General features: G+C 48.0%; 1 non-coding gene and 1 pseudogene across 1 annotated transcript; both read left to right on the top strand.

Annotated features, from left to right (window-relative positions):
• LOC120381711 overlaps nucleotides 1-19,873 on the top strand; it is a 222,060-nt pseudogene that overhangs the window by 81,337 nt on the left and 120,850 nt on the right.
• TRNAC-GCA lies at nucleotides 18,178-18,249 on the top strand. Its single transcript has one exon. It is a non-coding gene; the product is annotated as a tRNA-Cys (tRNA).

The raw sequence follows: 19,873 nt of genomic DNA, 5'->3' as shown, positions 1-19,873 counted from the left end.
GTGCCAATAAATCATGGTAAGTTGAATGCTGTTCAGCTGGCATCAGTCTTCTCTAATTATCTGAAAGGCAAAACGGAGGTCTGCCCCTTCTGGGCAGTCAATCAGTACTTAAAATACCGTATACAAATACTCTTGTTGATTCTAGGCAAAACAGAGGAATTACCCCATATTTTCTCGTATGTGCTTCTTAGACAGCTCTGGTTCAGCGGCCTCTACCTTATCAGTTAGTTAATTTGCATTAACACAGATGCTCTCCGGCTTGTTTTTTTTTTCTTTTAACTCCTGCTTTTAAACACTGAAAGAAAACATCACCACTTATAGTGCCTGTAGGGCCTAATAAAATGTCATTACATAGCACTGTATACATTCTTCAACTGATTTAACAAAATTGTTCATAGCCAAATGATTGCAATCTAATAAGTTCTTTGCCTGAATTCATTCACAAACATTTCATAGACACCAAAACTGTTCTCTTAAAAATCACTTGCTTTCCCTTCCAACAGCCACTTTTATCAACTTAAATCACCATTCCAAATATCCTCTTGAGTATTTGAAATGCTCATGCTTATATTCACTTACTCCTTCTTTCCACTACACCCTCAAAAGTTTCCAACCTGTTTTCCAAACACTCTGTCTGTTGCCCTCCCGCTTGGGCCCGATCCTTTTTTCCTCACTGAATCGTCCCATCCATGGACACTAGCTTGTCTCCACAACCAGTTCTTAGTTAGGAGGGTGGGCTACCTAACTAGCCCCCACCCTTTGGTCTTGTCCCCAAAACATTTCTACTCACAAGACTACCTGAGTCCTTCCTAGTAAGGCTTGGCACCTGGGCAAAAATACATGGCCATTCACTTAACACATAATCCAAACCCCTTTGGGGGTCTACCCAGAGACCCACCCATTTGTCTGCTGACACTTAAACAGAAAAGAAAATTACACAGAGAGCAAAGAAAATTACAGTCATTACCTTATGCATTACCTTATGCATTTCCTTACAACTCAGCAGTTCCCAGTACTGCTATAAACTAACCTTATTGGGGCCTCTCCCCAATACCACTTTGCATCTGATCCTGCTGCACAGTCAATAAGTTCAGATGGCGTGAGCCCAACAGAGAGACAGACGTCCTCACGGAAAGTCCTCCTCCGATACCCCAATAGAGATTTCAAAAGGTCTCATACCTCTCATGTGGCGCCATGGGGTTCGAAGGGAATGATCCGTAGTAGTTGTTCAGGGTCCGTATGCGTTGCCATCCCGGACGAGCCCCAATATTGTCGAAGAAAAACTCAGTTCTCGCTTTTTTGTTTGGGTGCAGCAAAATTAAATACTTTATTATTTCTCCAGTAATTACCATGGAGGGAGAGAGTGCCATAGGACACAGGGTCCTGGACAGGTCTCTCAACTGGTAAACAATCACAGCAAGCCTTTATACCTTTTACAGACAATTTCTAGCAATAATACAGACAGTAAAAAGCAACAAATACGTTTTGTTTATACATAAGCTTTTCTGCTATCTCACTAGAAAAACAAGACTGCAAGACTGCATATTGCAAGGTCGTAATAACTTTCACACAATTCACTCTGTCTTACATTATCTTGCTTCCTCACGTCACCAGGGTCACAGTTAACCTAACTCATGCTAACTAACATTCATTAAGATCTCTTCAAAACCTTGTTAATTATTTACTGGCTTCCACAATGGCGTCACCTGCTGTCGTGTTGGGTGATAACAGGGCCTGCAGAGGCTGGCTGAATCTCCAGCAAAGCAGTGTGAAAAGGGCCAGCCCAGCTTGAGGGTTAGAGGGCACAGAGGTTCCCAGAAGCCCCCCCAGACTGCCCCCTGGGGGTGACAACCCATCACACCCTAAACTACACTAGTGTCAGCAGGTTTGTCACATCCTGTCCCCTCCCTTTCTCCACCCAAGATATTTCCTGCCTCCCATCACCTCTAGCAATTCCCAGCTTCCTATGAATTTACTGCTCCTCTCCCTCCAAGGAGAACCCACCACCAGCTCCCTGATAATCCCGTACCTGAGCCAGCTCCATTGCAGCCATTTCCTTCCCCCAGGGAGGACGGGATGATCTGGAGCAAACCATGGACGTTATTCTGTAGCCTGCTGGGGTGAAAAGGGCAAGGTGTAAGAATTCAGATGGGGCTTTTATCCATTCCACAAGCCGATTCCCCCCAGGTTTTCCCCTGCTAATGGACATTCTAGGTTCTGCCACACTGTGAAGCACAAAGTGACCTTATTCCAGTACAGGTCTAGCCCCCTCCCACCAGGGCGTGACCCTCTGACACATGGTGAAACCCTCCCAGTAACAGTCTCTCTGTTACACTTATCAAGTTTGCGGACAATACCAAGCTGGGAGGGGTTGTAAGTGCTTTGGAGGATTGGATTAAAATTCAAAATGATCTGGACAAACTGGAGAAATGAGCTGAAGGAAAGAGGATGAAATTCAGTAGGGACAAGTGCAAAGTGCTCCACTTTGGAAGGAACAATCAGAGGCCGGAGACGAGCAGAATCCAAGGAGTCACTTTGGGGGATTCTCCCTGTCATTGTCCCCAAGGCAGCGCTCTCAGGTTTACAAAGTTCTTTGATGTTCCAGCCTTTATACAGTCTCTCCTGGGAGTGCCCCTTTCATCGGCTGGGCCTAGTTTTAGTTTTCGGTAGTTAACAATCTTGGTTTATTGTTTATCTAACCAGTGTGTTTGGATTAAAGTGCGTTGAAACTCCTTTGGGATAACAAGCTGGTGCATGCCATTTTCCACTGATGAAATGACAGACTTCATATGAGCTTGCGTTGTTCAGTAGCGTGCTGACAGTGCAAGATGCACATTTCTGGGGAAAGTCAGGCACTTGAGAATTTGCTGGTTTTCTCCTGAGGTGTAATTCATGAGTGGCTGTCTAGCAGCACTCAATTCTGTGTAGCTGGGAGGAGTAACATGCTGGAGAATGTGTTAATTGGCCAAGAGGGGCTGTTCTCGGTAAAACAATGGAAAAGGCACCCCAGGTTGGAGAACTGAGGGACACAGCTATTTAACAGTCCAGATTGTATTCTGGGTAATGTCACAGACACTCATTATGACAGAGCCTCTTACAACACAGAGAAAGTAAATCCATGTCCCAGAAATCGAAGACTCCAGACAGAGGGCAACTGTCCCTGGCACTGCTTCTTGCTGACAGAGAGGTTCAGAGACAGAGAGAGAGTCCTGGGGAAGCTGGGAACAGGAAGCATGGGCTGGTGGGGTTCAGTGGAGAAAGGGAACAGGAAGGGCAGGGATATTACTGAATGCAGGATCTCAGCAGTGCTAGATGTCAGGATAGCACATAGTGCAGCCGATTGGAAAATATAATCCCAACTATACTATACGGGGTCTAAATTAGCTGTTTCCACTCAAGAGCTGGATCTTGGAGTCACTGTGGATTGTTCTCTGAAAACATCCACTCAATGTGCAGCAGCAGTGAAAAAAAGCGAGAATGTTGGAAATAATTAAGAAAGGGATAGATATGACAGAATATATCATATATCATATTTGTAAAACAGCAAATAAATCCATGATAGACCCACATCTTGAATACTGCATGAAGATGTTGTTGCCCCATCTCAAAAAAGATATATTGGAATTGGAAAAGGTTCAGAAAAGGGCAACAAAAATGATTAGGGGTATGGAACAGTTATGCCAGACCTAACCCCCAGTTTCACTTGAGCAAACAGGAGCTATTTGACACTGTGCGATACGGCTCCTGTGCTCTGTTCCCAAAGTGTTCTGCAGCAGGAGGGTCTCTGGTAGTGTGTGTGTCACTGGCATATTGGGGTGATGCTGAAACAGGACAGAGTAGAGGTGGCATCATGGGGCTGGTGTGAACCTTAACTCTTCATTTCCCCTTCCAAGAACTGAGGGGACAGGAACCCTTACCCAGCGAGGTCACAGTCTCATAGTTTTCCTGCATGACATCCCAGTAGAGGGCTCTCTGAGCGGGGTCCAGCAGAGCCCACTCTTCCCTCGTGAAATGCACAGCCACCTCCTCGAAGGTCACCAGCCCCTGAAAGAGCAAGAGTCCAACACTCAGGATCTCTTTCCCCACTCACAGCCCCACTATTTGTGGCAGAGAGGAGCCAATCAAATGGAAGCTCTGGGTGGATCCCACTCAACAGAGTCCCACCCCGACCCCGCTCAGCGTATCCAGCAAATATCAGGGTGAGGGGACGAAGAGAGAGCCCCTTGTCTCTCCCAGCAGATCCATCACACACCTACTAGCCACCGACTGATAGAGGAGATGGAGCCCCTAGCAAGGTTCAGGTTCAGCTCCCTGGTAGGAAGCCGAATAACCTCCTCATTGTGAGGAGCAGGATATGAAGGGAGAGGCAGCTCCAATGAGCCTGACTCAGGGGTGCCCCCTTCATATCTCACAGCAGCCGCTGGTTAGTGAGGTCAGGCTCCAGCACTGGGAGTCTGGTCAGTTTTATCAGCCCCATGTAGGTGGGCTATTTTCTTTCTTCACAAATTAGGCATTTCCACCTCCGAACCTCCTGGGTTATTAAATAACTCACAGCAGGTTTGCTACACTTGGCCTCCTCCTTTCCCTACGCTGTGAATTTCCTGCCCCGCTCCAACCTCCAAACCAGACTGTGCAAACCTTCCCATCTCCGGTGTATTTGCTCTCCCTCTCCTCCAGCAGGAACTCACCAGCAACCCCCCGATAATCTCTACCTGAGTTGGCTCCACTGCAGCCATTTCTCTTCCCTGTCCCACGGCAGGCTGGGATGACCTGGAGCAAGACATGGACGCCATTCTGCAGCCTGTCTGGGGGAGGCAGGCAGTTGTGGGCATCTCAGAACAGGTTTTAGTTCATTTCACATCAGAATTCCCCCAGGCGCTTTCCCTGCAGACAGACACCCTAAATTCTGCCATGCTGGGAAATGCTCAATCTGTTTATTACAATGTAGACCTGGCCCCTCCTGCCAGGCTAAGCCCACAGAGACATTTTTAACTTCCCTTGTCCCTCCCCTCATCCCCTAACAAAGTCTCTGAACACAAGGCTAGAAAAGAGCAGAACCAAAGGAGTCACTGTGGGGGATTCCCTCGGACGCTGACCCCACGGCAGCTACACTCCAGCAGGGGGAATATGGAGTCAGGAACTGGCTTTTCCTCTGTCTCATCCTTGTTTTGTTCACTGGAAAGTGGTTCTGCCCAGGATGCAGCAATACATGTGTCATTTCTCCCACTGCCCCTTTCAGTCTCTCCTTCCCTGTCCTCTCTCCTGCCCTCTGGCTGGGAAAGTTCCATTCCTGGGGGCTTTGCTCTCCCATGGCTGGATTTTCTCCTGGCAATTGCTACTGGGAGGAGAAACGAGGAGGGGCTGTTTGTGCAGAGTCACTTTCTTGCCAGTCCCCAGCACTTTCCCTGAGGTCTGTCAGTTACCTGGAGACTCTGGCTCAGAATTTAGTATTAACAGGGCCCAGGGCTGCCCTAGGGGGCTAGGACCAGCTGGAGAAAGTCATTCCTGGGCCAGACAGAGAAGCAGCTTGAATTCAGGTCACTTCCCAGCACAGAACCCTGCTGGGGAGCAGCGGCTGCTAAGCCTGGTCTCCCAGATCACAATGAAGGCTGCAGCGTCTGACCCAGGAAGCTGAACCCCAGTATCCTGAGCAGAGAGGGACAGAGCATCTGAGCAGCTTCCTCCTTTAGCTCTCTGGGGAGAGCAGCTAATGAGAGCCCCTCCTCCAAGGGAGAATTGCTGATCTCCTTTGCCCCACTGTCCATCCGGAGTCACTCCGTGTCTTTCCATACAGTGACGCTGGATTAACAATTGTCTCAGTGAAACCAGAGTGCAGAAAGACTGAGTCCAGAATGCTGTGGAAGAGACCATTGTGCGGCAGTGCTGACCCCATTCCCACCCCCCTCATCCCCCAGATCCAGGACAAGGACTGGACAATCTAGGAGAATGGAACTGAAGTTCCTGCGGTGTTCAAGAAGCGAGAACAGCAAAAATCAGTGATTTCACCTCACGGAGTTTGATAAGTGGCTAGAAACTTATCACAGTGACTGGGCCTGGCCAGGGAAGGTCGGGCAGTGCTTGGACCCAGGATTCTGGCATAAGCTAATCAGGAGAAGAAGCGAGGTCAGGAGCAGCCCACAGGGCCTCAGCTCTCCCGCCCAGATATTCCTGGAACCCAGCCCCCAGACTCCCTCGCCAGGGACCTCCGATACCCTCAGAGCCCCACCGGCCAGACAACCCCACCAGATCTTCATTGACAGGTTGGGAATCCCAAAGGGTTCCCCACGAAGAGACCCCAACAGCCAGAGACCCCAAAAGGGACCCCACTGGGAACTCAGTCCGTCACTGCCTGCCTAGGATCCCCGCCCTCCAGCAGGATCTGCCCTGCCCTTTGCCTGGCACCCTCCTCCTCCTGCGGGATCCCCTGGTGCTTTACAGGGGCACCCCTGGCCTAGCGCCGGGATTCTCCCACATACACTCTGTGCACTGGGCATGGCAGCGATCCCAGGAGTCTGCGGGGAAGCCCAGACAGAGCCCTGGCACAGCACCAGGCTCCTCTAACCCCTGACCTGCCTCCCAAGAGACGCCCACCCCGGCTGTTCTGCAGCCACCAGGCCCCAGCGATACCCACCTCCAGGACCCACAGCCTCAGGGCTGGGCACATCACACCCACCCCTGAAACCCCAAATCTCCAGAACCCACCAACCTCACTAGGGTACCCCTGCCCAGCCACCCAGAGGCCTCCCCACCACAATCCCCCTTCAGCTGCTATCTCCCAGCCCCACCCCCACCCAGCAACACTGTTACCTCACAGTGCCTGAGAAGTGGATAGAGTGACCACCGCCCCTGCTGGCCAGTCACACAGGCAGAGGGAGCCCTGGGGATGTCTCTGAACAGGAGAATGGAAGGCCTGGAGGGACAAAATAGGTAAGAAATGTCCATGCCTGTCACTAGCAAATAATGGCCACCCTGGATCCACCCCAGACGTGGCTACATCTTAGCACTGTGGGAAGCAACCCTCACAGAGACCATTTGTCATGGGGCTTGGGATACTTCTCAACTCACACTGCACTCAGAGTGACCTCCTCATCCCGTGCCAGCTGGAGAAAAGAAAAGGGTCCAGCCAACTCTCCTGTTACCAGCTGGGAACCACTGATCCCCAAACAGGGGGAGGCCTCTGGCTTTGATGGGTATTAAATATCTGGCTGGTCTCTTTCTTCGGCAAACATTTTAACAGAGGTAAAGGAGGGACCAAATGATTCACAAAGGAGACGGGAAAGATGATCTCTGGGCAATTTCACCCCCTACAACATCCAGGATGGAGAAGAACTCAGGCAACAGGTTCCCTTGAAGGAAGAAGTTGCTGGGATTTAGAAACGCTGGGAACAGCCCCAAACCTGAGAGGATTTTTAACTGACATTTGATAATGACATAGAAAGAGGCAAAACCTGAGATTTGAGAGCAATGTTCAGAAATGAAAGAGTTCTCAATCTGAGAGATTTTGGATCCATTTTGCAAATTATAGAGAGGAAAGTGGAAAATCAGAGGGATTTTATATCAGTTGTTGATAGGAGGCAAAATCTGAGTGTTTCACATCAATATTTGATAAATGAATAAAGAGGAAATGGGCAACATTTGCAAACATTTTATATCTAGGTTCAAGAATCTGAGAAAAGCTGTAAATCTGAGATTTTCTTGGTATTTTATAATTAGAGAGACAGGGGAAATCTCAGGCATATTCAATTAGAAATAGACAGCTAGAGAGCATTGGGGCAAACATTTAGGTATTTTATATGAATCTTTGAGATTTGCAAAGAAAATGTGTCACAAACTGCGTATTTGATAACATGAGAGAAAACACCAAGATCTGAGGGGATTTTATATTGTTGTTAATGAACTAGTGGAAAAGGGGACTGTTGGACTGGATTTATACAACTGTCCAATACATAAACACAAAGTAATGGTTCCCCACCCCACCATTCCCATGGGCAGCAGGGAGCCCTTTGAGGTGCTGATTAAAAGGGCAAGGGAGGGGGAGCTGGAAGGTCCCTGGATGAGGGAAGGGGGCAGCAGTGGGGGACGGGCGGATGACTGGCAACTGATGGTTGGGGGTAACTGTGTTGGTAGTTAGGGGGCAGCAACTGGGATTGGGAAACGGGGGTCTGGGCAGTCCCCATGGGGGACACATGCGCCTCCCTTCCCTGCCCTGGCAGAGACCCGGCATCTCATAGAATATCAGGGTTGGAAGGGACCTCAGGAGGTGTCTAGTCCAACCCCCTGCTCAAAGCAGGACCAATCCCCAACTAAATCCCCAAATGGCCCCTCAAGGAGTCAGCTCCAGCCCTGGGTTTAGCAGGCCAGTGCTCCAACCACTGAGCCATCCCACCCCCACCCCAGGGGCAGCCATGTGCTGGGGCATGACTCAGTGCAACAATTTCCCACCTAAACAAGGACAAATCGCTGCAGATACAATGGGTGTGAAAATGCCACTCACTAGAGAAGATTTTAAACTGACGTTTGAGACTCATGGGGAGAACGGGGAAATCTGGGGGACGGAGAGCTGACCACTGGAGAGGAAAGGGGCGGACTCGCCCCATATTTTATAGCCCCATGTGAGATACTGAGAAAGAAAAGGGGCAGAACTAGAGAGAATTTGTATTGGGGGCGAGAGGCAAGTGGCACAAACAGGGGAAGGATCCAATTAACCCCCTCCCCTTCCCAGCCCGCCACTCCCCGCTCCCGGGAATTTCCTGGCTGCATAGAGACAGTTCAACACCCCCACCCCCACGTCCCACCGACCTTCCCCTCCCCCGCAATTCCAGCTTCTCCTCTCCCTGCCTGACACCCCCCATCTCCCCCCACACCACAGGGGATCCCCCCGCCAGGCCCCAGTCTCTGCCCCCCAAATCCCACTGGGGCTGAGGCAGCTCTGAGGCTTCTCCCAGGTTCCCCGGGGCAGAGTCACTTTCCTGCCCATCCCCAGTGCCGCCCCCGGGGTCTCTCACTCCCCGGGGGCTCCGTGGGAGGCTGGACACCAGAGATGCAGGACGGCAGGAAAGGGGGTGACAGGCCTCCTGTTCCTCAGTCTCACGGCGGGACCGAGGGGGCTCGTCACTCTCCGGCTCGGGAGCGCTGGGAAGACCCGACCGTGGAGGGGCCGTCGTTGGGACGGCCCCGCGCAGGCGCTGAGCACGTCCTTATATCACTTCTGTGGCGGGAAAAGTGCTGAGGAGATGGAACGCTGAGGGCTGGTTTTGGCGGGAAAAATCGGTTTGGACTGGTTTGAGCCTGTGTCCTGATGGTAAACAAGTCCCCTCTCAGAGATGGAGTCAAGGGGTCAATAGTTCATATGCTCCATATTGATCTTATTTTAAAGCCAGTGATTTACTTCATAAACATCTTATTAACCAACTAATTAAACATATTAAACAATTTATACTTCTTACACCTAACAATGAGATAAAAACAACAACACAGACAAACCTTATCGGTAACAGCTAATGTCCTAACTGGGAAATCAGCAGCGGTTTGTAGCGGGGAGCGCACAGTCTGAATGTGTATGACCTGACCCCAGCCCCAGCCCCACATAGCAGTGGGGCTTGGCACTCTCTGTGCATTGGTGTGGTGGCTGAGTGGTTCACCAAGCAGTGACAATCCAAGGAGGTTCCCTGAGTCAGTCTCACTCCTGAGGAGATTCTGCACCAAAAAAATTCTGTGCACAATATTTTAAAATTCTGCAAATTTTATTAGTCAATAAATAAATGTGGAGGCTCCAGCATTGCAGAGGGGAGCACAGGCTGCTGGATGCACGGAGGTGGAGATCACCCTGCAGCCCCACTCTCCTCCAGTGAAACAGACTTGGTGGTGAGGCTGCATCTCTCTGCTGCCTACTTTAGGAGCCCCAAAAAAACTCCCCAGAACTGCTCATGAGGGGCACATGTGCCTTCCCTTTGCTTCCCCATCAAGAAGTCAGAAAGCCTGAGCAGCTGGCCCCGGGTGATTTGAAAGGGCCCGGGGGCTCCTGCCACTACTACCGGCAGCACAGCGGGACTAAAGTGGATTCCTGCCCACCCTCGCTCCACACGGTGCACCACTCCCAGAAGCATCTGGCACATCCCTGCAGCCCCCGTGGGGTGTGTCTCTCGCATGCTGCCCCCACCCCAAGTGCCAACTCTGCCATTGGAACTGCGGCAATGGGAGCTGCAGGGTGGTGCCAGCGGGCAGTGATACCAGGAGACCCATGCCCCGGGCCTCCTCCATGTAGGAGTTGCTGACAGATGGGGCTGTGGGTCACTTTGGGAGCTGCCCAAGATAGGTGCCACACCCTACCCTCTGCCACAGCCCAGATCCCACACCCCGCCCACACCCAAACTCCTCCCACAGCCCACCACTGCCCCCAACACCGTGCCCCCGCCCAGACCCCACAACCAAACTCCCTCCCAGGGTCCACCCCCCGCCTCCCCGGCACCCCAACCCCCTGCCCATCCCAGAGCCTGGACCTCATGTACCCCAACTCCCCCCCCGCGCTGTGGGGGGGGGCGAGGAAGGACGGGCAGGACGTGGACCAGTTCTGGGCATCACCAAAAGTTATATAAACCTGGTGATGCTGAGCTGGAGCCCTAGTCACTGCACATCTCTCTCCTTACAGGGGACTCAGTGGGGCAGGGCGCTGCTGGGGTTTATTCCTTCCTTTAATGGCTGTGGAAGGGGGAACAGGGAGAGAATTTGCTCTTCTGTTCTCTGCGGAACACGTGCAGGCAGCGGGATTATCTCCAGGGCTGTAACAAAACACAAGCTAGCAGAGGGGGGGAAGGGATTTCCTGCATGATCTATTCCCAGTGCAGCTCCCAAGCTGTGCCCTGGCGTGCTCTGTCCCGGGGATTTAGATGGTTTTTGTAAGGGGGCTGTTGCCCCTTACTAACATTCAGTGGGGTTTGGTTGCTAGCTCCCAGCACTAAAAAGGGAGGGGTCGATGGGAAATCAGGAGCCTGAGATTGACAGTCCTCTGGAACAATGTGGAGAGGCTGTTGGAAAATCATAGTGCTAATGAAGCCTTTTGTATTAGGCCTGAGTAAACCAAAGTTATGCTATGCTTGCCCAAACCGTGTTGGAAAGCTTACAGAACTCATTAGACTGAAGGCCGTGTATTTACCTAAGTCAGCTATTTCGCTTATCAGTTTTGTTTGGCTCCCCAAGTATATGTTGGCTCCCCAACTGTATGCAGCTGTGTTCACATGTATGCATCCAAAGTATCTAGTACAAAGGGTCAACGGATGTATTTTGTGTCCCCTTCAGAATGACAAATGTATCCTCAACAGCTGTATGTATCTTGTAGCCCTACAAAATGATATATGTATCCTGCATATCCAATTATCCCCTAATAGATACATGTACAGGGTCTATAGGTCAACCAAATGACGTAGACAAACGTAGGCTGTTGTTTGTTACCGGCTATAAAGGTAGGCCGCTGGCCATGAAAGGTGTGTCTCTTTCTCTGGCACTAGCCGAGAGGAACACCCGCTCAGCTGACCGATCAATAAAGGGTGTGGTACTCGTCTTCCTGTCTCCGTGCCTCCTTGGTGTAATTAGGTAAGCTCCAGGGGGAAACGAGCCCTTTTGGCTAACAAATGGCGACTCCACCGGGACTTCTCTCCCTGTTGGGGGCGCTGACCGGCGGCCGAGGACGGCTCAGGAGAGTGGCCACCTTGAGCTATTGGTTTGCTCGAGCCCGAGTCGCCGCAATCGACCGGACGGCTGCGCTCCATAGAGAACTCCAAACGACACGGAGGCAAGACAGTACCAGAAGAGGGGAGTCCACCTGCCGGACGCGGCCACTCCGGGCGTGGTAAGTGCGTTACCTCCTGGGTTTTGAGGATTAACGCCTGGCGCGGGTTGGACCTTGGGCCCCTAACAGGTTTTTGGTTAAGATACCTAGGTACAGCCACGGCTAATAAATAATTCTGTTAACTCCACTAGTTCGGGGGCCGTGCCGAACGACTATGGGAATGTGACTACTACGCTGTTGTTTTTATTCCTGGTAGGGGTACTTTTGTTTTTCGTTATATTAATGTACTGGAAGCCGAAACTGTGATAACCGGTCTAGGAGTGTGTGAAGATCCATCTAAACAGTGCCCATTAAAAGGTACCTTTAATCTAGATAAGATTATATATCTCAGAGGAGCTTTAATCACCAAAGAAAAGCCTCTGACACAGTGTGAGCAATTTGTCTAGGAATGGGTTAATTTGAAATTCAGCTTGGCAGAGAGATGAAGAAAAGTTGTTTTACAAAGAAAACTGCTTTCAGCCCCAGCTGGCTGTGGAAAAATAGAGACAGGCAGCATAAACTATGTTATACATTTGCAAAGCTTAACTGTTTGGTGAGATCCAACAGTCTGACTTTGTGATGGATGCCGGTGCTGGCCCTTGGCTGTGCCAGCAGCCCCTGGTGACGCTTGGTGACACTGGAGAAGCCACAGGTAGCTGACCTGGACTGGAATCTCTGAAAGAGACACTGCAGGAGATTCCAGGGTGTAAAAGAACAGCCTTCCCAAGAGCGGAAGCATGTTGGAAATTCTGAACAAGCTATATACAGGATAATCTCCCGTCCACCTATTCCCCCTTTTCTGAACGTTATATACAGACGTGGCCAGTCTGGACATGTGTGAGTATTAACGTGGCTTAAGGCTTGGGGCATTTATATTTTTCTTGAGTGATGTGGGAGCATTCCCAACACTTTCCATTGTTGTTTTATTATTTTTAATGAAGCTTTAAAATTTGGTTATATGGTGTGCTTTCTCTATCCACCCCCCCACCGTCCTGCAGTGTCAGTTTGATCACCTGACATGATGGATAATTGGTAACAGAAATTTGTCACAGTTTGGTGAGCAATAGAGAATGGGGGAACCCTGTAGAATTTACACCATCTATTTGTTTTACCCTTGTTGTTTTATGCTTGTTTTATTTGGTTCTGTTGGTGTTATATGTTGAGGATTGCATAATTAAAGGTGTGCCCATTCTCAGCTGCAGTAAGTCTGAGAACTGGAGAAGGGTTTAGCATTCCTCTCTCCACCCTGGTTGACCAGGAAGGGTGGCAGGTGAATCTACCCCCAGTCGTAGCAGGACTGGGCAATAGAGTAGTTGGAGAAAAGGAAAAAAATGTGTATTTGATAACTAGAATTAAGCAATTAAGAGCATAGATCATGAACCAGGCAGCAACTCAAACCTGCGCCAGGCCAAGTTGCAGGCCTTGAGACAGGACTTCCAGTTATAAAAGGAAGCCCTGGCTAAGCAAGTACCAGTCCTTTAGGGACTTGTTAAAATTTAACCATTTGTGCTCAGCATTCGCTGTAACAGCAGTGTGTTTGCTACAAGAGGCAATTAAATAGTTAACGCCAGTGGGCCATGTGTTTTGCCCAGGTGGCAAGCCTCACGAGGGAGGACTCGGGTCGTCTTGTGAATAAAATGTTTTAGGAAAAAAACCAGAAGGGTGGGGGCAGAAGCCCATGAAAGAAACGGTTCAGCGCAAAAAAAAAAAAAAAAAAAAAAAGGATCGGGCCCAGGCGGGCAGGCAACAGACAGAGAGCTTGGAGAACAGGTTGGAAACTTTTGAGGGTCTAGTGGAAGGAAGAAGTAAGTGAGTGTAAGCATGGGGATTTCAAATACTCAGGAGGATATTTGGAATGGTGATTTGAATTGGTAAGTGGCTGTTGGGAGCCAAGCAAGTGATATAAGGAAAGAGCAAGTGATTTGAAGGAGAGTGAAGAGTTAACTCTGTAGTTGCTGGAGGGAATAGTAGTTGAACTTTGTAAAAATGCTAAAGAGAAAAGTTCTTGGTGTTTTTTTTAAATGTTTGTAAATAAATTCAGGCAAAGAAATTATTAGATTGCAATCATTTGGCTATGAACAATTTTGTTGAATTAGCTGAAGAATGTATACAGTGCTATGTAAATGAAAATTTATTAGGCTCTAAGGCACTATAAGTGGTGATGTTTTCTTTCAGTGTTTAAAAGCAGGAGTTAAAAGTAAAAAGCAAGCCAGAAAGCATCTGTATTAATGCAAATTATCTAACTGATAAGGTAAAAGCCACTGAAACCTGGGCTGCCTATAAAACATATACAAGAAAATATGGGGCAATTCCCCTGTTTTGCCTAAAATCAACAAGGGTATTTGTATATTTTAAGCAATAATTGACTGCCCAGAAGGGGTAGACCTCTGTTTTTGTCTTTCAGATAATCAAAGAAAACTAATGCCAGCTAAACAGCATACAACATACCATGATTTACTGGCAGAGTAAAAATTATGTTTTGTGTTCTATGTTCTGTCTTGTGGTGTCTGTCTCGTGGTCAGAATTGTTGTGTTTAATATGTTCATGGGATGGTCTGGTTTGAAATAAAGCAGAAGGCTTGAATTGAAATGCAGATATTTGTTTTGTTCAACTTAAAATACAAAGTGTTTGGATACATCAGAAAAATGTGATATACTAAAGTCTTATGTATTTTAAGAACATAAGAACATAAGAACATAAGAAGGGCCGCACTGGTCAGACCAAAGGTCCATCTCGCCCAGTATCTGTCTACCGACAGTGGCCAATGCCAGGTGCCCCTGAGGGAGTGAACCTAACAGGCAATGATCAAATGATCTCTCTCCTGCCATCCATCTCCATCCTCTGACGAACAGAGGCTATTAGCCAGGATGGGTAAGAATGGTGGACGAACAGAGGCTAGGGACACCAAATTTAGGCTGCTAGGGAAGAGACTGAAATCCAGGACCTCTATGGTGGCATTTTCAGAAATGCTCCCAGTTCCACGCGCAGGGCCAGGTAGGCAGGCAGAGCTTCAGAGTCTCAATGCGTGGATGAGACGATGGTGTAGAGAGGAGGGTTCACGTTCATTAGGAACTGGGAAACTTCTGGGATGGGAGGAGCCTATACAGGAGAGATGGGCTCCACCTAAACCAAAGTGGAACCAGACTGCTGGCGCTAAACATTAAAAAGGTTGTAGAGCAGTTTTTAAACTAGGTGATGGGGGAAAGCCGACTGCTGCAGAGAAGCGTGTGGATCGGACACAGACTTCTCTTAGGGGAGAGTCTGATGATAGAGAATCTCCAGGTTATAGTCAGGAGCAGAGGAATGAGAAATATAATGTAAGGGCCGGATCAGATGATGAACAGTCACATAAAAAAGAATCTGGCACATCAGAAAAAGGCAGGCTAATAAACAGGGACAAGTTTTTAAAGTGCTTGTACACAAATGCCAGAAGTCTAAATAATAAGATGGGTGAACTAGAGTGCCTTGTGATAAAGGAGGATATTGATATAATAGGCATCACAGAAACCTGGTGGACTGAGAGCAATCAATGGGACACAATCATTCCGGGGTACAAAATATATCGGAAGGACAGGACAGGCCGTGCAGGGGGAGGAGTGGCACTATATGTTAAAGAAAGTGTAGATTCAAATGAAGTAAAAATCTTAAGCGAATCCACAGGTTCCATAGAGTCTCTATGGATAGAAATTTCATGCTCTAGTAAAAATATAACAGTAGGGATCTATTATCGACCACCTGACCAGGACTAATAGCCATTTATGGACTTAGCCACCATGAATTTATCCAGTCCCCATTTAAACATTGTTATAGTCCTAGCCTTCACAACCTCCTCAGGTAAGGTTATTTTAGTAGAAGGGTATATGTGGCATACATTAAATAATAAGACTAATGTATTGTATAACACCAATGTGTATGTGTTCATTGTTAACAAAAGGTGTATAAGTAAAAAGTAAAAGTTTCCTTTGTAGGTTAAAAAAGAAGCCAAAAAGGGGAAAAGGAAAAAGAACGAGTTAACTGAGAAAAACTTTAATTAGCAAGCTCAGTCCAAAAAAAAAAAAAAAAAAAAAGAGATACACTGACTTCGTTCAAGGACACTGTTCACAGTTAGCCAAGTTTTAACAACCAGAAAAGGGGGGCTTGAATATGCCCAACCAGCTGTAAAATCTGCAAAGACACTAATGCAATGTGTTAGGTTTCCTTTTTACACAGGTAAAGACGCACTACCCAAAGACCCTAGCAGCCCTGCCACTCCATGGAACCTGGAGACCGGATCAATGTACAGGTCCACCAACGAAAGACTGCTTTGGCTCCACGCTGGAAAGGCCCTTAGTGAGTCCTGCTGACTACCAACACCGCTGTGATGTGCCAAAGACTGATTGCTTGGACCCATGATTCTCACTGCAAAAAGACCCCTCTACATCAGGAGAATTCTCCTACTGATAATTAGCCTATTCTTTCTTCTAGTTCAACTGTGCTTGTGGACAGCAGGCAAAAAGGACAAAGTGACGTGCTAGCTAACCTCTCCCTTGTCCACTGACAGACCTACTGTGCCTTTGAACTTTTCTAGAAGAAACACTCACTCCACTGACACTGCCAAAGTCCAGGAATTCCTGACTAAAAAGGACATTGAGAACTGACCCTGGTAAAGAATCAAAGACTTATACACTGGCAGGAACAAACTTGTGGGACCCCTGCTTGGGAATGTGGTATTAATTGAATGTTGGGGTTTATTCTACAGGCTGCGCCCTGTGTTTTGGATAAATCCTTTAGTATGTCTTGCCCTCCCTAATTGGATTTTAAATGATATTGTCTTTATCCAGTTTTCAGATCACTTTTACATACCCAGATTGCTCACAGGGGGCTGCCATTAGATTAGCACAACAAAAAGCCTGGGTTATTTCCTCTGGAAAAAGAAGAAATTGGGCAGATCCCTGTGGGCTGGGGCTAACAGTGTAACAGCCATTTGGAATATTCTTAAAGGCCAAGAACATAATAAGAAATTGGGCCGACTAAAAAAGGCCACTAGCCTTATTTCTGAAGTTCAGCTAACCCAAGTATAGGCTGAAGTTGGTGAGTTACATGTCATTTCCACCCTTAGTTCTATAACCCAGAAGTTACTGACAGAGATGGTATTGAATATCACTGAGGCTGGGAAGGCATTGCAGTGGGATCTAGTATGTTTAAAATTTCAGGATTTCCTGAATGACCAGCTGATGGCCATTTGGAATGATCTTAAGCACCAAACTTGGCCCACTGCCCTGACAGACACATCAGGAACCATCTGATCTGTAGTCATGGAAACATATTTGGACACTTTCTGGATGGAAGTGTGAACATTTACAGTGCTCCTTCCAAGCATATGGACCGGTTAGGGTGTGGGCTCCCACATACCGAATCCTGCTGGGTCCATGGGAAGAATGCATGTGGGACTTAATACCCCCTCGTTATTAACCCCAGCTCCCTAGAGCTTGTTTATTTTGTTGGTTTCAAAGTGTGAGAAAACTCAGCCAAAAGGTTTGGTGAGTATTCTCAAAGGGGGGAGTATTCTCAAAGGGGGGAGTTGTTGGAAAATCATAGTGCTAATGAAGCCTTTTTGTATTAGGCCTGAGTAAACCAAAGTTATGCTATGCTTGCCCAAACCGTGTTGGAAAGCTTACAGAACTCATTAGACTGAAGGCCGTGTATTTACCTAAGTTAGCTATTTCGCTTATCAGTTTTGTTTGGCTCCCCAAGTATATGTTGGCTCCCCAACTGTATGCAGCTGCGTTCACATGTATGCATCCAAAGTATCTAGTACAAAGGGTCAACGGATGTATCTTGTGTCCCCTTCAGAATGACAAATGTATCCTCAACAGCTGTATGTATCTTGTAGCCCCCACAAAATGATATATGTATCCTGCATATCCAATTATCCCCTAATAGATACATGTACAGGGTCTATAGGTCAACCAAATGACGTAGACAAACGTAGGCTAAGTTGTTTGTTACCGGCTATAAAGGTAGGCCGCTTGGCCATGAAAGGTGTGTCTCTTTCTCTGGCACTAGCCGAGAGGAACACCCGCTCAGCTGACCGATCAATAAAGGGTGTGGTACTCGTCTTCCTGTCTCCGTGCCTCCTTGGTGTAATTAGGTAAGCTCCAGGGGGAAACGAGCCCTTTTGGCTAACAGTAGCTATGTCACTGGGGGAAGCTATGGGGGTGGGTGTGCAAGCTGTGGTGTTTACATGGATCTATAAGTTTAATCAAACCCCATTTTTAAAAGCACTGTGGTCTGGGAACAGAACAGGAGATCTCTGAGGCAGGGCCTGTCCTTCAAAATCTTTAAGATCTCTGACTTACCTACACAACAGTCATGGGGGTATAGCTCAGTGGTAGAGTGTTTGACTGCAGTTCAAGTGGTCCTTGGTTCAAATCCAAGTACCCCCTTACAAACCTCTTCTTTCAACAAAAATAAGGGCATTTCCATTATGTTCAGGAGTTCCAATGAATAGGGATCCCTGAAATGAATGGAAACACTAAATGTTTTCCTGTGCAATTGCATAAAAACCTAGCAAACGTGTGCCTTCACTGAAATCAGTTCCAATCCTCTAAAGGATTAAAGAATCCTTATTGAGGTTTCAGGAAAAAAACATCCTGATGTGTAGAAAGAATAGTAAATATGGCAGGCGACAAGCTTGGCTTAACAGTGAAATCCTTGCTGATCTTAAACACAAAAAAGAAGCTTACAAGAAGTGGAAGATTGACAAATGACCAGGAGGAGTATAAAAATATTGTTCAGGCATGCAGGAATGAAATCAGGAAGGCCAAATCACACTTGGAGTTGAATCTAGCAAGAGAAACAAGAAGGGTTTCTTCAGGTATGTTAGCAACATGAAGGAAGTCAAGGAAAGTGTGGGCCCCTTACTGAATGAGGGAGGTAACTTAGTGGACAGAGGATGTGGAAAAGCTAATGTACTCAATGCTTTTTGCCTCTGTCTTCACAAACAAGGTCAGCTTCCCAGACTGCTGCACTGGGCAGCACAGCATGGGGAGAAGGTGACCAGCTCTCTGTGGGGAAAGAAGTGGTTCAGGACTGTTTAGAAAAGCTGGATGAGCACAAGCTCATGGGGCCGGATGCGCTGCATCCGAGGGTGCTAAAGGAGTTGGCGGATGTGATTGCAGAGCCATTGGCCATTATCTTTGAAAACTCATGGCAATCGGGGGAGGTCCCAGATGACTGGAAAAAAGCTAATGTAGTGCCCATCTTTAAAAAAGGAAGGAGGAGGATCCGGGGAACTACAGGTCAGTCAGCCTCACCTCAGTCCCTGGAAAAATTATGGAGCAGGTCCTCAAGGAATCAATTCTGAAGCACTTAGAGGAGAGGAAAGTGATCAGGAACAGTCAGCATGGATTCACCAAGGGCAAGTCATGCCTGACTAACCTAATTGCCTTCTATGAGGAGATAACTGGGTCTGTGGATGAGGGGAAAGCAGTGGATGTGTTATTCTTTGACTTTAGCAAAGCTTTTGATACAGTCTCCCACAGTATTCTTTCTTGCCAGTAAGTTAAAGAAGTATGGGCTGGATGAATGGATGGTAAGGTGGATAGAAAACTGGCTAGATGGTCAGGCTCAACGGGTAGTGATCAACGGCTCCATGTCTAGTTGGCAGCCGGTATCATGGAGTGCCCCAAGGGTCGGTGCTGGGGCCGGTTTTGTTCAATATCTTTATTAATGATTAGGAGGATGGTGTGGACTGCACCCTCAGCAAGTTTGCAGATGACACTAAACTGGGAGGAGTGATAGATACGCTGGAGGGTAGGGATAGGATACAGAGGGACCTAGACAAATTAGAGGACTGGGCCAAAAGAAACCTGATGAGGTTCAACAAGGAGAAATGCAGAGTCCTGCCCTTAGGACGGAAGAATCCCATGCACTGCTACAGACTAGGGACCGAATGGCTGGGCAGCAGTTCTGCAGAAAAGGACCAAGAGGTTACAGTAGACGAGAAGCTGGCTATGAGTCAACAGTGTGCCCTTGTTGCCAAGAAGGCTAACGGCATTTTGGGCTGTA

This window comes from Mauremys reevesii, linkage group 14 (assembly GCF_016161935.1).
Source record: "Mauremys reevesii isolate NIE-2019 linkage group 14, ASM1616193v1, whole genome shotgun sequence".
NCBI lineage: Eukaryota > Metazoa > Chordata > Testudines > Geoemydidae > Mauremys > Mauremys reevesii.
The sequence above is the reverse complement of the archived record's forward strand: the minus strand, read 5'-3'. Positions and strand labels throughout refer to the sequence as shown.